Here is a 17,681-nt window from a genome sequence, read left to right on the forward strand (position 1 = left end):
GCATTATCATTATTGGCATTATCATTATCGTTATTATTACTATTATCGTTATTGTTATCATTATTATTCATATTATTCATATTATTATAATTATTGTTGTTATTTGTATGAATATTATGACCATCATTACTATCATTATCATCATTATCATTATTATTTGTATGGTTAATATTATAATGTTTTATTAACATCATTATTATCATTAGCATTATTATTATCATTATTATTATCATTAGTATTATTATCATTAGCATTATCATTATCATCATTATTATTAGTATTATTATCATTAACACCATTATTATCATTAGTATTATTATCATTATCATTATTATTATCATTATTATTATTATTATTATTATCATTAGTATCATTATTATTATCATTATTATTTTATTATTATCATTAGTATCATTATTATTATCATTTGTATCATTATCACTATTATTTTTTTGATCATTATCATTATTATTATCATTATTATCATCATTATTATTATCATTAGCATTATTATTATTATTATTATCATTAGTATCATTATTATTATAATTATTATTATTATCATTAGTATCATTATTATTATAATTATTATTATTATCATTAGTATCATTATTATTATCATTATTATTATCATTTTTATTATTATCATTTGTATCATTATCACTATTATTTTTTTATCATTTTTTATCATTATCATTATTATTATCATTATTATTAACCATGCATTATAACTTATATATTCTCATATATTCTCACAGATCCTAATGCAAATGCCCCTTAGATATTAATTTAGAATCCTCCAATCCTCTAAATGTAATTATTGGAGGAGAGTCACGTCATTGGTTAAGAGTCAAGCAGCATTGAAGAGGGCGAGGAACGAGATGGAGTCACAATCCATGTAGATGTGTATTTACTCAGCTGGCATCTTGACCCAGTTTATAGCCTCATTTGCAATGCAAGCCATAACAAATTACTATGGGAATAAACAGAAGAGGCAAGTGGAAGGGGCAAAAAACGAAGGATCTTCTCTGTCGGCCCTGGAGGCCTTTTGAAAACATGTTTTCACAACGGCTATTAGCAGGACAATAGACACGATGTGGTCTCAAAAACACCTCTCTGACACAGGGTACAGCACATCTCTTGACGATGTCATTGAATGTCTCGCCAGCTCTGATCCTGAGGTTTTTGTTTGTCATTGGGTTTCGAAACTACAGAACAGTACAAAACAAGAGAACACACATGATTAATGTTCAGATTCTTATAATTTTTTTATAATAATAATAATTACATATAAAATGTGTTACAGAGCCTTTCCATAAGTCCACTCAAGTTTCTTCAACTGTCTTCTGACTGTGATTAGAGCGAAGTTGATTGCCTTTGACGATAACTCATCATCTTTAAACATCAGTGAGTCCATCCCCCAGCTAGCCCAGTGGATCTGGGCCGATTCCAGCTGACGTCATGTGGCCTGAGTCTGGGCCGCCTTCGGCAGTATTACTTATGGCTAGGATGCAGGGATTGAGCTCGGGGTTATCTGGCCCAAATGTATTACTTGGGGCCCGGGCCGATTCCGGTGAGAGTTATCTGGCCCAAATGTATTACTTGGGGCTCGGGCCGATTCCGGTGAGAGTTATCTGGCCCAAATGTATTACTTGGGGCCCGGGCCGATTCCGGTGAGAGTTATCTGGCCCAAATGTATTACTTGGGGCCCGGGCCGATTCCGGTGAGAGTTATCTGGCCCAAATGTATTACTTGGGGCCCGGGCCGATTCCGGTGAGAGTTATCTGGCCCAAATGTATTACTTGGGGCCCGGGCCGATTCCGGTGAGAGTTATCTGGCCCAAATGTATTACTTGGGGCTCGGGCCTATTGTGGCTACTCTCTGGCAGATGATTACACGGGCTGCATTATATAATTAACGTTTCGTTAATCATTTATTTTTCCATATTTTGTCATTGTTTCTGTGGTCAAAATATACAAGTTACATTTCATTTCAATTCGTTAAGAGTCCTGCTTAAGTAGTATTTGAGTATTTTGATACTTTGATCAGCATTAAACATTTTTTTTGGATGGGGCCTCCCAAGTGACGCAGCGGTCTGACACTGCATTGCAGTGCAAACTGTGCTGCTACAGATGCTGGTTCGATACCTGTGCCCGGCCGCGACCGGGAGACCCATGAGGCGACGCACAATTGGCCTGGGTTAGGGGAAGGTTTGGCTGGCCGAGATGTCCTTGTCCCATCGTGCTGTAGTGACTCCTTGTGGCGAGCCGGGCGCATGCACGCTGACACAGTCGTCAGGTGTACGGTGTTTCCTCCAACACATTGCTGCGGCTGGCTTCAGGGTTAAGCGTGCATTGTGTCAAGAAGCAGTGTGGCTTGGCAGGGATGTGTTTCGGAGGATGCACGGCTCTCAACCTTCGCCTATCTGAAGTCCGTACGGGAGTTTTTAGCAATAGGACAAAACAAATGGATCTTTCGAGTCCACCAAATGCATTGTTTTCTAACCACGTCTGGATGGATCCATAACAAATTACTATGGGAATAAATATTACTGAATGACATAAATATTGGAATAAAGTAGGCTAATGAAGTGAACACATGGTTACTTACAGGAACACTCAAAGTCATCAAATTGTTATGATAGGATTTTAAGCAATAGCCTAGCCGCGTGTGGTCAACTATTTCAGCACTGTTTCACGCTGCTCTGAGACAACCATGGTGTTAGCAGTTGATGTTATTCCCCAAAGAAAATCAGGGGTAGAAAAATAGCTTTATTTGAAATGGACAAATCAGAGATGTTACGCTGAGAAGTAGATGTTCAGTCTTCCCTGTCCTCAGTGATTCTTCACAGAACAAAGAAACAGGATGTCAATTAAAACCCCCCTCCACACCCTAGCCTGGGGTTGACCAATCAGAAGTCATTGCAGTACAACTGGCCCAATGGCCATATAACAAGTATCCTGCTCCAGACTCAATGTACAGACAAATTAAAAGTTGCCACACGAGAGTCCAGCCACATTCCACAGATTTTAAACAGATGTTACTGGATCATTCCCTATTGATGGTTAATTCTAGTCCTCTCGTCCTCTGCATTGTGTATATATCTTCAAAATATTCCTATAGCTGGGACTGGTTTTGAGAAATCAATAAGATTTTAATTTTCACTGAATCTCCGTTTGGTTAGACTACAATTAGGGTGTAGAAATGTTAGGATTCGCTCACAGTCACTTAGTAGCCTACTCCCAACCGGTCACGTTGTACAGCGTCAAATTTTCATAGCGTTGAATTTTTCTTGGAATAGAAACATCATAATATTAATCAAATTAATGAAGGTACATTTCTTAAAATCAATCCCATATACTATGTTTAAAAAAAAATGTTTTAAATGATCTAGTACAGCCAATATTGAAGACTATCAAATGCTTCTCAAATAATCCCTCTGGTGGTCAAACTAGCAACTAGCATTAATGGTAACAATGGCTGACAATGAAATAATGTGCCACAGAATTCTGCAGCAGGCTGCAATATGTCCTGCAGTATGACACAACTGTTAAAGGAAGAACCACTGTACGTGTTTTTTTCTGTTTGCCTTTGTTATAGAGAAGTGGTTTATCCATACATCTCCGTTTTGGATAGATAACTCTTTATGTTGTTGTTTGTTTAGCATTTTCCAATTTCACAAGAAGTGGTTAGACTCTATGGATTCTTCCATTGCATTGAGCTTATATCTGACGTGCTGTTGCTTCTTCAGGTTTTCTGGGTCTCTATGACAGGTTTCTTTGTTTTTGCTTTATTCATCAAACAATTTGTCTTGTTGTTAATTTTCTTATGTTGTCTGCTTGAAAGCAGAAGCTGAGAATTTAAATATACTGTTTATGTTTTCTACTGCCAAGTTTACACCTTCACTACTACAGTGGAATGTTTTGTCCAGGAAGTTTCTAAAAGGGATTGGATTTGTTGTTGCCTAATAGTTTTTTGGTAGGTTTCTACACTACATTCCCTTCCATCTATAGCATTTCTAGGAGACTCTGGGTTGAGGTCAGTGACAAAGTAGTCTACAGTACTACTGCCAAGAGATGAGCTATAGGTTAACCTACCGCAGGAGTCCCCTAGAAACCTACCATTGACTATGTACATACCCAGCATCCGACAGAGCTGCAGGAGTTGCTGGTTATGTTGCCGTAGTTGTGTCTAGGGGGGATTAAGGGGGAGGGAATGCTGTAGGTGTTTGACCTCCTATGTGCTGATTCTCTCTCTCTCTCTCTCTCTCTCTCTCTCTCTCTCTCTCTCTCTCTCCCTCTCTCCCTCTCTACCTCTCCCTCTCTCTCTCTCTCTCTCTCTCTCTCTCTCTCTCTCTCTCTCTCTCTCTCTCTCTCTCTCTCTCTCTCTCTCTCTCTCTCTCTCTCTCTCTCTCTCTCTCTCTCTCTCTCTCTCTCTCTCTCTCTCTCTCTCTCTCTCTCTCTCTCTCTCGTCTCGTTACGGTACTGCTACGAAACATAAACAGTGTTGGGTTTACCTGGCTAAACGGCAGGATGACATCACCCTAAACCAGATAGGAGATAGCAGGCAGGCCAACTGTCACTAACCAAACAAGTCCAACTGTCACTAACCAAACAAGTGGGCGAGAGTCAAAACACCCAAACGGCATGTGTCCCACAAAGCACCCGATTCCCTTTATAGTGCACTACTTTTGACCAGGGCCCATAGGGCTTACATCAAGATGAGTGCACTATATAGAGAACAGGGTACTATTTGGGATGCTGCTGGTCAATGATTACATATAGGATTAGGTACCAGTCTGACAGACTCTGAAGGACGTAAAGAGGGAACAATATTTTATGTCAATATTATCAAAGCTGTATCTTCACTATGAAAACGCATAGATTCCATAAACTCTTATTATAAACAATACAGGTGGCAATGCATACATGCCTCTCTTAAAGTGACAGTTAAACCAGGGGTAATGTTTGGCCTCTCTTAAAGTGACAGTTAAACCAGGGGTAATGTATGACCTCTCTTAAAGTGACAGTTAAACCAGGGGTAATGTATGACCTCTCTTAAAGTGACAGTTAAACCAGGGGTAATGTATGACCTCTCTTAAAGTGACAGTTAAACCAGGGGTAATGTATGGCCTCTCTTAAAGTGACAGTTAAACCAGGGGTAATGTATGGCCTCTCTTAAAGTGACAGTTAAACCAGGGGTAATGTATGACCTCTCTTAAAGTGACAGTTAAACCAGGGGTAATGTATGACCTCTCTTAAAGTGACAGTTAAACCAGGGGCAATGTATGGCCTCTCTTAAAGTGACAGTTAAACCAGAGGTAGTGTATGACCTCTCTTAAAGTGACAGTTAAACCAGGGGCAATGTATGGCCTCTCTTAAAGTGACAGTTAAACCAGGGGTAATGTATGGCCTCTCTTAAAGTGACAGTTAAACCAGGGGCAATGTATGACCTCTCTTAAAGTGACAGTTAAACCAGGGGTAATGTATGAACTCTCTTAAAGTGACAGTTAAACCAGGGGTAATGTATGGCCTCTGTTAAAGTGACAGTTAAACCAGGGGTAATGTATGACCTCTCTTAAAGTGACAGTTAAACCAGAGGTAATGTATGACCTCTCTTAAAGTGACAGTTAAACCAGGGGCAATGTATGGCCTCTCTTAAAGTGACAGTTAAACCAGGGGCAGTGACAGTTAAACCAGGGGTAATGTTTGGCCTCTCTTAAAGTGACAGTTAAACCAGGGGCAATGTATGGCCTCTCTTAAAGTGACAGTTAAACCAGGGGTAATGTATGGCCTCTCTTAAAGTGACAGTTAAACCAGGGGTAATGTATGACCTCTCTTAAAGTGACAGTTAAACCAGGGGTAATGTATGACCTCTCTTAAAGTGACAGTTAAACCAGGGGTAATGTATGACCTCTCTTAAAGTGACAGTTAAACCAGGGGTAATGTATGGCCTCTCTTAAAGTGACAGTTAAACCAGGGGTAATGTATGACCTCTCTTAAAGTGACAGTTAAACCAGGGGTAATGTATGGCCTCTCTTAAAGTGACAGTTAAACCAGGGGTAATGTTTGGCCTCTCTTAAAGTGACAGTTAAACCAGGGGCAATGTTTGGCCTCTCTTAAAGTGACAGTTAAACCAGGGGCAATGTTCGGCCTCTCTTAAAGTGACAGTTAAACCAGGGGCAATGTTCGGCCTCTCTTAAAGTGACAGTTAAACCAGGGGCAATGTTTGGCCTCTCTTAAAGTGACAGTTAAACCAGAGGTAATGTATGACCTCTCTTAAAGTGACAGTTAAACCAGGGGTAATGTATGGCCTCTCTTAAAGTGACAGTTAAACCAGGGGCAATGTATGGCCTCTCTTAAAGTGACAGTTAAACCAGGGGTAATGTATGGCCTCTCTTAAAGTGACAGTTAAACCAGGGGTAATGTTTGGCCTCTCTTAAAGTGACAGTTAAACCAGGGGTAATGTTTGGCCTCTCTTAAAGTGACAGTTAAACCAGGGGCAATGTTTGGCCTCTCTTAAAGTGACAGTTAAACCAGGGGCAATGTATGGCCTCTCTTAAAGTGACAGTTAAACCAGGGGCAATGTTTGGCCTCTCTTAAAGTGACAGTTAAACCAGGGGCAATGTTTGGCCTCTCTTAAAGTGACAGTTAAACCAGGGGCAATGTTCGGCCTCTCTTAAAGTGACAGTTAAACCAGGGGCAATGTTTGGCCTCTCTTAAAGTGACAGTTAAACCAGAGGTAATGTATGACCTCTCTTAAAGTGACAGTTAAACCAGGGGTAATGTATGGCCTCTCTTAAAGTGACAGTTAAACCAGGGGCAATGTATGGCCTCTCTTAAAGTGACAGTTAAACCAGGGGTAATGTATGGCCTCTCTTAAAGTGACAGTTAAACCAGGGGCAATGTATGGCCTCTCTTAAAGTGACAGTTAAACCAGGGGCAATGTATGGCCTCTGTTAAAGTGGCAGTTATGTGCCAAAATATGATATTATTACTTGCATGACATACAATATTTGTGTCCGAAACAGCAACCTACTCCCTGTGTAGTGCACTACTCAATGGGCCCTAGTCAAAAGTTGTCCTCTACATAGGGACTAGGGAGTCATTTGGGATGCATACATTATCCCATTATGGAATGTGACTGATATTATTTGTTACAGTGAGACTCTAGGGGATGTTTTCAACAGCCAGACAATTACTCAACAAAACAGCCATAGAGAAGCATAGAGAAGACCAGCAAGAGGGCCCTCATCAGCATCACGCAGACATGACCTCACTGTGAACATTCATATGAACAGAACAGACAGACACATGTTGAAAGCACCTGGCCAGCAACCTTGACCTGTCAGGGCAACAGATTCCACAGACTCATCATGTGTACAAATACAGAAGGAAACCCATTTCATTATTATGATACATTTGATAACCCCACTGTGAAACAGTGTGACTGACCAGTATCTGTGATGAAGGGCCAGGTGCTGATCTACACTGATACACTCTACACTAAGCCCATCAATGAGGCTCTGGCAAAGACCTCCCCTCCAGCCTCACCTCTTGTCTGCTCACCAAAGGCCATCGATGAGGAGAACAGAATTAGGTAGGTTTAGTTTGACCTGTTCAAACTTCAACATAGTGCCTGTTTGTGTTTCAGATATCACCTGTCCCTAACTGCCATTGGTAACAGAACAGTTACTGTGTGTGTGTATCTCTCATGAGATGCAGAGAGACCTGGCACTCAACACACCCACTATGAGCTGATTACTAACAACACCATACAGCACAAATGTCCAGACATAGAAAAACCCTTTTCATTCCACGTGTCAATGATGAACTCTGCCTGTTTCCACAGATGGACTGGAGATGATGTTGCCAGTAGTTTGATGCAGAGACTATAATTGGGTAGGTTGCCAGACTGCAGCCTCAGTAGTTTGATGCAGAGAAACCCTGTGTCTTCTGGACCAGGATCAGTCAATATGAGGAGGGAGAAACCATGTGTATTCTGAACCAGGATCAGTCAATATGGGGAGGGAGAAACCCTGTGTATTCTGGACCAGGATCAGGTATCAGTCAATATGAGGAGGGAGAAACCCTGTGTATTCTGGACCAGGATCAGTCAATATGAGGATGGAGAAACTCTGTGGCTTCTGGACCAGGATCAGGTATCAGTCAATATGGGGAGGGAGAAACCCTGTGTATTCTGGACCAGGATCAGTCAATATGAGGATGGAGAAACTCTGTGGCTTCTGGACCAGGATCAGTCAATATGAGGATGGAGAAACTCTGTGTATTCTGGACCAGGATCAGTCAATATGAGGATGGAGAAACTCTGTGGCTTCTGGACCAGGATCAGGTATCAGTCAATATGGGGAGGGAGAAACCCTGTGTATTCTGGACCAGGATCAGTCAATATGGGGAGGGAGAAACCCTGTGTATTCTGGACCAGGATCAGTCAATATTGGAGGGAGAAACCCTGTGTATTCTGGACCAGGATCAGTCAATATGAGGATGGAGAAACTCTGTGGCTTCTGGACCAGGATCAGGGTCAGTCAATATGAGGAGGGAGAAACCCTGTGGCTTCTGGACCAGGATCAGTCAATATGGGGAGGAGAAACCCTGTGTATTCTGGACCAGGATCAGTCAATATGGGAGGGAGAAACCCTGTGTATTCTGGACCAGGATCAGTCAATATGAGGATGGAGAAACCCTGTGTCTTCTGGACCAGGATCAGGTATCAGTCAATATGAGGAGGGAGAAACCCTGTGTATTCTGGACCAGGATCAGGTATCAGTCAATATGAGGAGGGAGAAACCCTGTGTATTCTGGACCAGGATCAGTCAATATTGGAGGGAGAAACCCTGTGTATTCTGGACCAGGATCAGTCAATATGGGGAGGAGAAACCCCTGCACCAGGATCTCAATATGAGGAGGGAGAAACCCTGTGATTCTGGACACCAGTCACCCTGGTATTCTGGACCAGGATCAGTCAATATGGGGAGGGAGAAACCCTGTGTATTCTGGACCAGGATCAGTCAATATGGGAGGGAGAAACCCTGGTATTCTGGACCAGGACCAGTCAATATGAGGAGGAGAAACCCTATTCTGGACCAGGATCAGGTATCAGTCAATATGAGGAGGGAGAAACCCTGTGTATTCTGAACCAGGATCAGTCAATATGGGGAGGGAGAAACCCTGTGTATTCTGGACCAGGATCAGTCAATATGGGGAGGTAGAAACCCCGTGTATTCTGGACCAGGATCAGGTATCAGTCAATATGAGGAGGGAGAAACCCCGTGTATTCTGGACCAGGATCAGTCAATATGAGGAGGGAGAAACCCTGTGTATTCTGGACCAGGATCAGGTATCAGTCAATATGAGGAGGGAGAAAGATTCTGGACCAGGATCAGGTATCAGTCAATATGAGGAGGGGAAACCCTGTGTATTCTGGACCAGGATCAGTCAATATGGGGAGGGAGAAACCCTGTATTCTGGACCAGGGTCAATATTGGAGGAGAAACCCTGTATATTCTGGACCAGGATCAGGTATCAGTCAATATGAGGAGGGAGAAACCCTGTGTATTCTGGACCAGGATCAGTAAATATGGGGAGGGAGACCCTGTGTATTCTGGACCAGGATCAGGTATCAGTCAATATGGGGAGGAGAAACCCTGTGTATTCTGCACCAGGATCAGTCAATATGAGGAGGGAGAAACCCATGTATTCTGGACCAGGATCAGGTACAGTCAATATGGGGAGGAGAAACCCTATTCTGGACCAGGATCAGTCAATATGGGGAGGGAGAAACCCTGTGTATTCTGGACCACACAGTCAATATTGGAGGGAGAAACCCATTCTGGACCAGGATCAGTCAATATGGGAGGGAGAAACCTGGGTATTCACCAGGACCAGTCAATATGATGGGAGAAACCCTGTGTATTCTGGACCAGGATCAGGTATGTCAATATGGGAGGTAGAAACCCTGTGTATTCTGGACCAGGATCAGGTATCAGTCAATATGAGGAGGGAGAAACCCCGTGTATTCTGGACCAGGATCAGTCAATATGAGGAGGGAGAAACCCTGTGTATTCTGGACCAGGATCAGGTATCAGTCAATATGAGGAGGGAGAAACCCTGTGTATTCTGGACCAGGATCAGGTATCAGTCAATATGAGGAGGGAGAAACCCTGTGTATTCTGGACCAGGATCAGTCAATATGGGGAGGGAGAAACCCTGTGTATTCTGGACCAGGATCAGTCAATATTGGAGGGAGAAACCCTGTGTATTCTGGACCAGGATCAGTCAATATGGGAGGGAGAAACCCTGTGTATTCTGGTCAGTCAATATTGGAGGGAGAAACCCTGTGTATTCTGGACCAGGATCAGGTATCAGTCAATATGGGGATAGAAACCCTGTGTATTCTGGACCAGGATCTCAGTCAATATGAGAGGGGAGAAACCCCGTGTATTCTGGACCAGGATCAGTCAATATGAGGAGGACCCTGTATATTCTGGACCAGGATCAGTCAATATGGGAGGGAGAAACCCTGTGTATTCTGAACCAGGATCAGTCAATATTGGAGGGAGAAACCCTGTGTATTCTGGACCAGGATCAGGTATCAGTCAATATGGGGAGGTAGAAACCCTGTGTATTCTGGACCAGGATCAGGTATCAGTCAATATGAGGAGGGAGAAACCCCGTGTATTCTGGACCAGGATCAGTCAATATGAGGAGGGAGAAACCCTGTATATTCTGGACCAGGATCAGTCAATATTGGAGGGAGAAACCCTGTGTATTATGGACCAGGATCAGTCAATATGGGGAGGGAGAAACCCTGTGTATTCTGGACCAGGATCAGTCAATATGGGGAGGGAGAAACCCTGTGTATTCTGGACCAGGATCAGTCAATATGAGGAGGGAGAAACCCTGTATATTCTGGACCAGGATCAGTCAATATTGGAGGGAGAAACCCTGTGTATTCTGGACCAGGATCAGTCAATATAGGGAGGGAGAAACCCTGTGTATTCTGGACCAGGATCAGGTATCAGTCAATATGGGGAGGGAGAAACCCTGTGTATTCTGGACCAGGATCAGTCAATATGGGGAGGGAGAAACCCTGTGTATTCTGGACCAGGATCAGTCAATATGGGGAGGGAGAAACCCTGTGTATTCTGGACCAGGATCAGTCAATATTGGAGGGAGAAACCCTGTGTATTCTGGACCAGGATCAGTCAATATAGGGAGGGAGAAACCCTGTGTATTCTGGACCAGGATCAGGTATCAGTCAATATGGGGAGGGAGAAACCCTGTGTATTCTGGACCAGGATCAGTCAACATAGGGAGGGAGAAACCCTGTGTATTCTGGACCTATACCTACTCTCCCTGAGACACCCAGAGGGAGTGGGGTCACGGTCAGGGTCACCATATCCCTCCTCTCCCTGAGACACCCACAGGGAGTGGGGTCACGGTCAGGGTCATCATAACCCTACTCTCCCTGAGACACCCACAGGGAGTGGGGTCACCATATCCCTCCTCTCCCTGAGACACCCACAGGGAGTGGGGTCACGGTCAGGGTCACCATAACCCTACTCTCCCTGAGACACCCACTGGAGCAATTAGAGGCCTTTAAGGGCCTTCCTCAAGGGCACATGGACAGATGTTTCACTGTTCACCTCTGGTATTAGAACCAGCAACATTCAGGTTACTGGCTCAACGTTCTAACCCCGAGGCTACCTGCCAAAGTTTTTTAGGTACACCTATCTAGTACCGGGTCGGACCGCCTTTCGCCTCCAGAACAGCCTGCATTCTTCGGGGCATGGACATGTTGCTCAATTGGTACCAAGGGACCTAACGTGTGCTTGGAAAAACCATTCCCCACACCATTACACCACCGCCACTAGCCTGTACTGTTAACACCAGGCAGGATGGGGCCATGCTGCTAATGACCTGACCATCAGCATGACACAACAGGAACCCGGGATTCGTCGAACCGGGCAATATTGTTTTTGTTGGTGATTGAGTGCCCACCGGAGCCACTTCTTCTTGTTTTAGCCGATAGGAGTGGAACCCGGTGTGATCGTCTGCTGCCCATTTGTAACAAGGACCAACGAGTTGTGCGTTCTGTTCTACACACCACTGTCGTACTGGACCGTTGACTTGCCTGTTAGCTGATCTTATGTTCATATTAATAGGTAATGCTAATGGTCCCAGAAATCAGGAATACAGACAGGCTCTATAGAACTCTATATCTGTATATCTATATGAGAGACTGTGTCCAACACAACAACACCTGTTGTTATGCTGGGTACATACTAACCAAAAAATGAAATGATGTTATGAAATATATACGTTTTCTCAGTTGCATGTATTGCTAAAATACAGGTTTAATCACATTACTAAAAGACTAAACAGCTCAATCAAGCACGATGGTCTTGTAAGTATGAAAGCTAAGTGTTTTCATATAACAAAACATGTGAATACATTGAAAATGTAGCGGAATGGGATTAGTGTTGTGTGTGAAGAATCCAATACTTTACCTTGTATGTGGTACCAATCACATTAGTGTGTGGGAGCACCTCCTCTACGAGTGTGAATGAGGCTCTTTGAGAAGGTTTGAATCCTAAGCAACCTGCCTTCACATAGTTTGAAGTGCAATAGACCAACATGGCTACTGTAGTAGGTCAAAGCTGTGTGCTGGAAAAACCTTGGTAGAGCATGGGTGGAGTAGGCATTGTGGTGCTGTTAAACCTTAGTAGAGAATGGGTGGAGTAGGCATTGTGGTGCTGTAAAACCTTGGTAGAGCATGGGTGGAGTAGGCATTGTGGTGCTGTTAAACCTTAGTAGAGAATGGGTGGAGTAGGCATTGTGGTGCTGTTAAACCTTAGTAGAGAATGGGTGGAGTAGGCATTGTGGTGCTGTAAAACCTTGGTAGAGCATGGGTGGAGTAGGCATTGTGGTGCTGTAAAACCTTGGTAGAGCATGGGTGGAGTAGGCATTGTGGTGCTGTAAAACCTTGGTGGAGCATGGGTGGAGTAGGCATTATGGTGCTGTAAAACCTTGGTAGAGCATGGGTGGAGTAGGCATTATGGTGCTGTAAAACCTTGGTAGAGCATGGGTGGAGTAGGCATTATGGTGCTGTAAAACCTTGGTAGAGCATGGGTGGAGTAGGCCTTATGGTGCTGTAAAACCTTGGTAGAGCATGGGTGGAGTAGGCCTTATGGTGCTGTAAAACCTTGGTAGAGCATGGGTGGAGTAGGCATTATGGTGCTGTAAAACCTTGGTAGAGCATGGGTGGAGTAGGCATTGTGGTGCTGTAAAACCTTGGTAGAGCATGGGTGGAATAGGCATTGTGGTGCTGTAAAACCTTAGTAGAGCATTTCAGGCATTGTGGTGCTGTAAAACCTTGGTAGAGCATGGGTGGAGTAGGCATTGTGGTGCTGTAAAACCTTGGTAGAGCATTTCAGGCATTATGGTGCTGTAAAACCTTTAGAGCATGGGTGGAGTAGGCATTGTGGTGCTGTAAAACCTTTAGAGCATGGGTGGAGTAGGCATTGTGGTGCTGTAAAATCTTTAGAGCATGGGTGGAGTAGGCATTGTGGTGCTGTAAAACCTTTCAGCTTCAGAGGCATTGTGGTGCCTAAAATTTCAGTAGAGCATGGGTGGAGTAGCCTATTTGGTGCTTAAAACCGAGTAGAGCATGGGTGGAGAAGGCATTGTGGTGCTGTAAAACCTTTTAGAGCATGGGTGGAATAGGCATTGTGGTGCTGTAAAACCTTAGTAGAGCATGGGTGGAGTAGGCATTGTGGTGCTGTAAAACCTTAGTAGAGCATGGGTGGAGTGCATTATGGTGCTTAAAAGCTTGGTAGAGCATGGGTGGAGTAGGCATTTGGTGCTGTAAAACCTTGGTGAGCATATTTAGGCATTGTGGTGCTGTAAAACCTTGGTAGAGCATGGGTGGAGTAGGCATTGTGGTGCTGTAAAACCTTAGTAGAGCATGGGTGGAGTAGGCATTGTGGTGCTGTAAAACCTTAGTAGAGCATGGGTGGAGTAGGCATTGTGGTGCTGTAAAACCTTGGTAGAGCATGGGTGGAGTAGGCATTGTGGTGCTGTAAAACCTTGGTAGAGCATTGGTGGAGTAGGCATTGTGGTGCTGTAAAACCTTAGTAGATAATGGGTGGAGTAGGCATTATGGTTCTCATGTGAATTTCCTTTCTATTTCAGCTTCAGACCGATGCCTATTTCAGCTTCAGACCGATGCCTATTTCAGCTTCAGACCGATGCCTATTTCAGCTTCAGACCGATGCCTATTTCAGCTTCAGACCGATGCCTATTTCAGCTTCAGACCGATGCCTATTTCAGCTTCAGACCGATGCCTATTTCAGCTTCAGACCGATGCCTATTTCAGCTTCAGACCGATGCCTATTTCAGCTTCAGACCGATGCCTATTTCAGCTTCAGACCGATGCCTATTTCAGCTTCAGACCGATGCCTATTTCAGCTTCAGACCGATGCCTATTTCAGCTTCAGACCGATGCCTATTTCAGCTTCAGACCGATGCCTATTTCAGCTTCAGACCGATGCCTATTTCAGCTTCAGACCGATGCCTATTTCAGCTTCAGACCGATGCCTATTTCAGCTTCAGAACGATGCCTATTTCAGCTTCAGACCGATGCCTATTTCAGCTTCAGACCGATGCCTATTTCAGCTTCAGAACGATGCCTATTTCAGCTTCAGACCGATGCCTATTTCAGCTTCAGACCGATGCCTATTTCAGCTTCAGAACGATGCCTATTTCAGCTTCAGACCGATGCCTATTTCAGCTTCAGACCGATGCCTATTTCTCACTTAAAATGTTGTTTGCTGCTGCTACTCACTGTTTGGTATTTCTTCATAGTCATTTTACCCCTACTTTACCCCTACTTTACCCCTATTTTACCCCTACTTTACCCCTATTTTACCCCTACTTTACCCCTACCTACATGTACCAATTACCTAAATTACTTCGACTAACCTGTACCCCCACACATTGACTCGGTACCGGTACCCCCTGTATATAGTCTCATTACTAACCTGTAACCCCCTGTATATAGTCTCATTACTAACCTGTACCCCCACACATTGACTCGGTACCGGCCCCCTGTATAGTCTCGTTACTAACCTGTACCCCCTGTATATAGTCTCATTACTAACCTGTACCCCCTGTGTATAGTCTCATTACTAACCTGTACCCCCCACACATTGACTGGTACCGGTAACCCCTGTATATAGTCTCATTACTAACCTGTAACCCCCTGTATATAGTCTCATTACTAACCTGTACCCCCTGTATATAGTCTCATTACTAACCTCTACCCCCTGTATATAGTCTCATTACTAACCTCTACCCCCTGTATATAGTCTCGTTACTAACCTGTACCCCCTGTGTATAGTCTCATTACTAACCTGTAACCCCCTGTATATAGTCTCATTACTAACCTGTACCCCCTGTATATAGTCTCATTACTAACCTGTACCCCCTGTATATAGTCTCATTACTAACCTGTACCCCCTGTATATAGTCTCATTACTAACCTCTACCCCCTGTATATAGTCTCATTACTAACCTGTACCCCCCTGTATATAGTCTCATTACTAACCTCTACCCCCTGTATATAGTCTCATTACTAACCTCTACCCCCTGTATATAGTCTCGTTACTAACCTGTACCCCCCTGTATATAGTCTCATTACTAACCCGTACCCCCTGTATATAGTCTCATTACTAACCTGTACCCCCCTGTATATAGTCTCATTACTAACCTATACCCCCTGTATATAGTCTCATTATTAACCTATACCCCCTGTATATAGTCTCATTACTAACCTCTACCCCCTTTGTATATTCTCATTACTAACCTATACCCCCTGTGTATAGTCTCATTACTAACCTATACCCCCTGTATATAGTCTCATTACTAACCTCTACCCCCTTTGTATAGTCTCATTACTAACCTGTACCCCCCTGTATATAGTCTCATTACTAACCTGTATCCCCCTGTATATAGTCTCATTACTAACCTGTACCCCCTGTATATAGTCTCATTACTAACCTGTACCCCCCTGTATATAGTCTCATTACTAACCTGTACCCCCCTGTATATAGTCTCATTACTAACCCGTACCCCCATGTGTATAGTCTCATTACTAACCTGTACCCCCCTGTATATAGTCCCATTACTAACCTGTACCCCCCTGTATATAGTCTAATTACTAACCTGTACCCCTGTATATAGTCTCATTACTAACCCGTACCCCCACACATTGACTCGGTACCGGTAGCCCCTGTGTATAGTCTCATTACTAACCTGTAACCCTGTATATAGTCTCATTACTAACCTGTACCCCTGTATATAGTCTCATTACTAACCCGTACCCCCACACATTGACTCTGTACCGGTAACCCCTGTATATAGTCTCATTACTAACCCGTACCCCCACACATTGACTCTACCGGTAACCCCTGTATATAGTCTCATTACTAACCTGTACCCCCTGTATATAGTCTCATTACTAACCCGTACCCCCACACATTGACTCGGTACCGGTACCCCCCTGTATATAGTCTCATTGATAACCCGTACCCCCTGTATATAGTCTCATTACTAACCCGTACCCCCTGTATATAGTCTCATTACTAACCCGTACCCCCACACATTGACTCGGTACTGGTAACCCCTGTATATAGTCTCATTACTAACCCGTACCCCCACACATTGACTCGGTACCGGTAACCCCTGTATATAGTCTCATTACTAACCTGTATCCCCCTGTATATAGTCTCATTACTAACCCGTACCCCCTGTATATAGTCTCATTACTAACCTGTACCCACCTGTATATAGTCTCATTACTAACCTGTACCCCCTGTATATAGTCTCATTACTAACCCGTACCCCCACACATTGACTCGGTACCGGTACCCCCTGTATATAGTCTCATTACTAACCTGTATCCCCCTGTATATAGTCTCATTACTAACCTGTATCCCCCTGTATATAGTCTCATTACTAACATGTACCCCCTGTATATAGTCTCATTACTAACCTGTACCCCCCTGTATATAGTCTCATTATTAACCCGTACCCCCACACATTGACTCGGTACCGGTACCCCCTGTATATAGTCTCATTACTAACCTATAACCCCTGTATATAGTCTCATTACTAACCTATACCCCCTGTATATAGTCTCATTACTAACCCGTACCCCCCTGTATATAGTCTCATTACTAACCTGTACCCCCCTGTATATAGTCTCATTACTAACCTGTACCCACCTGTATATAGTCTCATTACTAACCTGTACCCCCTGTATATAGTCTCATTACTAACCCGTACCCCCACACATTGACTCGGTACCGGTACCCCTGCATTTGGATTCACTGATGCGTTTTCATAGTTTGACCTTTAAAAAAAATGTATTAAATGTTTTCTGAACTCTTATTTTCTTTAAACTGCATTGTTGATTAAGGGTTTGTAAGTAAAGCATTTCAAGGTAAAGTCTACAACTGTTTCATTCAGCGCATGTGACATTAGATTTTTGACAGAAATGTCATCTAGTGGTATTAGGCAGCTCAGAGAGCAGGGCTGAAGCATCACCAACAACCACAGCACATATTTCCAAAGGGATTTAAAGGTAATGCTCAATGT

General features: G+C 43.5%; 1 protein-coding gene and 1 long non-coding RNA gene across 2 annotated transcripts in view; both read right to left on the reverse strand.

Annotated features, from left to right (window-relative positions):
* The window catches only part of LOC118380674 (nectin-1-like), a 154,090-nt gene that overhangs the window by 119,005 nt on the left and 17,404 nt on the right, over positions 1 to 17,681 (reverse strand). The gene's annotated exons all lie outside the window — the stretch shown is intronic.
* Positions 12,667 to 13,356, reverse strand: LOC127918125 (uncharacterized). The gene is made up of 3 exons (XR_008098975.1): positions 13,272 to 13,356; positions 12,876 to 13,007; positions 12,667 to 12,831 (listed from the first exon to the last, which is right to left on the reverse strand). It is a non-coding gene; the product is annotated as an uncharacterized LOC127918125 (long non-coding RNA).

The sequence above is a fragment of the Oncorhynchus keta genome, unplaced genomic scaffold (genome assembly GCF_023373465.1).
Source record: "Oncorhynchus keta strain PuntledgeMale-10-30-2019 unplaced genomic scaffold, Oket_V2 Un_contig_1320_pilon_pilon, whole genome shotgun sequence".
In the NCBI taxonomy this organism is placed as follows: Eukaryota; Metazoa; Chordata; class Actinopteri; order Salmoniformes; family Salmonidae; genus Oncorhynchus; species Oncorhynchus keta.